Genomic DNA, 4824 nt, shown 5'->3' on the forward strand with positions numbered 1-4824 from the left:
CTCAGGGCTAGGATGAAGGAGACGTTACTGGGGCAATTGCCTCGAGCAATCAACGAATAACAGGATGATTTGTGATTTGTGATTTGTGATAGACTATGGATAATGTAAACCCATTATTTTCCATGGAAACTTATTTTATAGATGTTTGAAAGGAATGAGTACTATAGAAAACTGAGTTTTGGTTTTGCTTTGTTTTGTGGGGTTTGGGGTGCACACCTGGTGATACTCAGGGGTCGCTTCTGGTTGTACACTCAGGAATTATTCCTTGCACTGCTCAGGGTTCCATATGGGATGCCTGGGATAGAAGTTGTCCACATGAAAGGTAAGTGCCCTACCCTCCGTGCTGTCCTCTTTCCCTGAGAATTGACTTTTAAATAGTTTTATACATTATCTCCAAATGGAATGATAACACCATAATTATCTAAAAAATTAAGATACCAAGAAGTAGATTGTTCATATTCAAACAAACAATAGTTAGCATATGTATAGTCAATAGGCTCCTTGGTTTATATGAGTATTAAAATATTTTAAGGCTTCCAGTTTCTGGTTAAGCATGTAAGAAACTTTGAACTTGAGCACCGAAAAGGAGAGAGAGAGAACAAAAGGGTATGCCCAACCCCAGAGGCAGGGTGGGATGGGGGAACGGGGTGGGGGCGTGGGAGGGATACTGGGATCAGTGGTGGTGGAAAATCGGCACTGGTGGAGAGATGGGTACTCGACCATTGTATAACTGAAACTCAAGCACAAAAAATTTGTAAGTCTACAACTGCACCTCATGGTTTTTCACTAGTAAAAATTAAAAAAAAAAGAAACTTTGAATTTACCAATTCACTGTAGTAATAAATTTGGTGGTTTTTTGTTTTGTTTTGTTTTTACAAAATTGGTCATGCCTTTATCATATAATCTAATCATTGTCTTTCTTGGTATTTACCCAAAGAAGTTGAAAGCATGTCCACACAAAAATATGCACATGAATTTTAAAAGCAGCTTTATTTATAATTCCCAGAACTTGAAAATCACCAAGATGATCTTAAGAACTTAGGTAAACTGTGGTATTTTCAGTCAGTAGAATGTGATAGCACAGCAGTAGGGCCTTGTGCGCAGCCAGCCCAGCCCAGCCGGGTTTGATTCCTCTGCCCCTCTTGCGGAGCCGGGCAAGTATCTCACCCGCACAGCAAAGCCTGGCAAGCTAACCATGATGTATTTGATATGCCAAATACAGTAACAACAAGCCTCACAATGGAGATGTTACTGGGCTTGCTCGAGCAAATCAATGAACAATGGGAGGACAGGACAGTGCTACAGTGCTACAGAATAGCATTCAGTGCTAAAAAGAAATAAGTTAGTGGATCAAGGGTTCGAGATTCTGGCACAATATGATCCTGCATCACTACTGAATATATCCTAGAAGGCACAGTGTCCCCAAAGCACTGCTTATAAGGCTCACCAAAAAAAGAAATGAGCCAGTAAACTTAATGCTGAATATTTTATTCCCATAGAAATTAGTAGTGATAGCAATCTCAAACCAACACTCTTCCAAATAATTTACCAGTCAGACCAAATTGGAACTTTGATGTAACAGAGGAAACATTTGACAGTATTAGCTTTAATGGCCACTTTCATAGTTGATATACTGGCTTTAGTTCTTAATTCACTATAGATTCACTGAAGTTCTAGTACTTTCTTGCAGTTTCCACTTAATTATTGGTTGTTTAGCAAGTTGGAATACTCCGTGAATTGTGATGTTTGCCTATTGGTGTGTTAAATTAATTTGGCTATCAGATAAACTGTAATTTATTTCCATCTGTTTGTAGGTCACTGGACTTTTAACCTTCTGTGACATACCTCTTCTTATATTAGACCAATTTTCTGTATTGAAGCTTTAATCATTTTCCTAGAGAAAGGGACAGAGTTCTACAAAGGTTGAACTATTATTTTTTGTACAAAAAGTTCTTGACTTATTTTTAAAAATCATACTTGAAATTTTATTCTGATCTAAATATGCAGAAATTAAGAAAATATTTATTCAGTATGTGTAGGTTGTGAATTTATGTGTGTATATTTGTATTGGATATTATACAGGAATGGTAAGCTGTGAATAGAGGCTGAAATTCTGAGGCCAAGGCTGTTTCAACCCGAAATTTGCAAAGGCAAGCGGGTCCCGCCCGGGGCTGAGATCTCCAAGCCTACTCAAATCCAGGCTGAGTATCCTCCACCCAGATCCTCCGAATTCCAGTAGGCGGGGTTCATACCCATCAATTGGCCCCCTGGCGCTGTGTAATCCCATCAATGGCCAAGACTCAGAGACTATAAAACCCAGCTCCCGGAACCGTGCGGCCGCATTCGTGGCCACGTGACATCTTATTATGTCATATTATTATCTCATTCCTAAAGGTAAAGGTAAAAGGTAAAGGCCCTCCCGTTGATCGTCGATTTGCTCGAGCGGGCCCAGTAACGTCTCCATTGGAGACTTTGTTGTTACTGTGTCTGGCATATCGAATACTCTCGGTAGCTTGCCGGGCTCTCCGAGAGGGGCGGAGGAATCGAACTCGGGTCGGCCATGTTGGCCGCTTGTAAGGCGAACGCCCTACCCGCTGTGCTATCGCTCCAGCCCATTATCTCATTCCTACTTTGGACAAACTGGCAGGCTACCGAATGTAACCTGCCCACACGGCAGAGTCTGGCAAACTCCCCGTGGCGTACCCAATATGCCAAATACCAGTAACAATGATGGGTCTCATTCTCCTAAAGAACCTCGAATATAGCACTTTCTTGAAAATCTCACGGCTAGGATGAAGGAGACGTTACTGGGGCCTGTTCGCGGCAAATGACGAATAACAGGATGGTCGTGATTCGTGATTCGTGATAACATAAAAAGTTAAAAGACAGGAATACCCTGGAGTAAATTATGTGATAGTAAGCACAATGCCAGAACTCAGAACGTAGGTGAAACTGCTGCAAATTTGCAAATAAGACATAGGCAATAAATGAAGAGAAAATTGGTTGATTGTCAGAAGAAGCATTTTACAGAAGGTTAAAAGTCCAATGGCCCATAAATAGATGGAAATAATTTAAACTATAAATATAATAGGGACTGAAAGAGTGTCTTCTCTTTAAAGAACTATTTTATAAAATAATTATAGATATATTTTTATTTAGGCACATGGTTTACAATAATGTTAATATTAATGTTTAGACATAAAATCTCACTGCCCCACACTCCTATCCAGGAATTAACTTCCCTCTTCCAGTTTCTTGGTCTTTCCTTATAGCACTCACCCCCTCTACCACCACCACCTTGAAGATCCAGTGCTGTATCCAGACTCTTAGGAGCAGATGAGGTGTCTTTGCTCTCATTGGTATTTTTCAGCTCTTTATCACGGTCACGGTCACGGTCACGGTCCTCCCGTTGTTCATTAATTTGCTCGAGCGGGCCCAGTAACGTCTCCATCGTGAGACTTGTTGTTAACTGTGTCTGGCATATCGAATACGTCACGGGGAGCTTGCCAGGCTCTGCCGTGCGGGCGAGATACTCTCGGTAGCTTGCCGGGCTCTCCGAGAGGGGTGGAGGAATCGAACTCTGGTCGGGCATATTGGCTGCGTGCAAGGCAAATGTCCTACCACTGTGCTATCGCTCCAGCCCTTTATCATCCAGCTCTTTATCACTCCAGCTCAGCTCTTTATCATCCTCTCTTTTTTTTTCTGGTGTTTGGACCACACCTGGTGATGCTCCGAGGTTATTCCCACCTCTGCACTGAGGAATTACTCCCAGTGGTGCTAGGGGATTCATTGGGTATGCCAGGGATTGAACCCTGCTTGTCAGTTGACTGCATGTAAGGCAAATACCCTCCCCACTATACTATTGTTCTGGCCCCTCATCCTCTTCTTCAAAACCCTGATATTCTGAGATTCATGTCATAAATTGTAGGATAACATTGGTTTGTCCTTAGGTTTACTGAGTAACAGCCATCACAATGTTCCCAAAGCACTCCCATTTCCTTGGTATTCATCTTTAACATCTCCTTTGTGCTCTGTTTTCCCTATCTATTAATCATTCATTCCCTCTAATCAAAAGCTGTGACTTATACAGATTTTTCAGAGATTTCTGGATTTTGTATTTATAAGTGAAATAATGCTTTTCTCTTTCCTTTTTGTGCTTTGTGTAGTTTACTTTAGAGCAATATCCTTTTTTTATAGACACAGGAAGGCAGTGATATGCTTTTATAACTCAGAAGTTAATTGGCTCTGAATAATATTTACTCCTGGGCATCTGTCATACTTACTCGAATTAAAACTCAGTTTCCCTTAGTTCCTAGCACCCCCAAAGCAGAGTCCCAACCAAGGGACTTGGATGGACCCAGGGCAAGATGTAAGCATTGAAATGGGACAGGCCAAGTGCCATAAAGCTTGTAAGTTAAGATCATGGTCATAGAACAACTCTCTCATGACCTAAAAAGAAGTAACTGGACAAGGATCCTTCTGGGGCTAGGAAGGACTAATCTGGTCTGAGGATTGTAGTCTGGGATCTAGAGCAAGATGTCCCCAGGAGAGCCACCCTTATAACCTTATATATCTCTTACTGTGTCCATACAAAATGACTAGAAAGATAATTAAGAAGTAAATTTAAAATGACTGTTTAAATGTATATGGACTAAGGAAAGGAGAAATATGCCCTTAGATGAAATTCCACCCTTGAGTGGAAGTAAGGGCTTTCCTTTGTTGATTGTGCTATCTCACCTATGTAGAATTGCTTCCCCAAACCCTTGGTGATTGTTCTATGTAACTAAGGGTGTGAAAGTGAGCTGGGGGAGAAGGAATACGGGC

Source organism: Sorex fumeus, unplaced genomic scaffold (assembly GCF_029834395.1).
Source record: "Sorex fumeus unplaced genomic scaffold, SorFum_2.1 ptg000086l, whole genome shotgun sequence".
Taxonomy (NCBI): Eukaryota; Metazoa; Chordata; class Mammalia; order Eulipotyphla; family Soricidae; genus Sorex; species Sorex fumeus.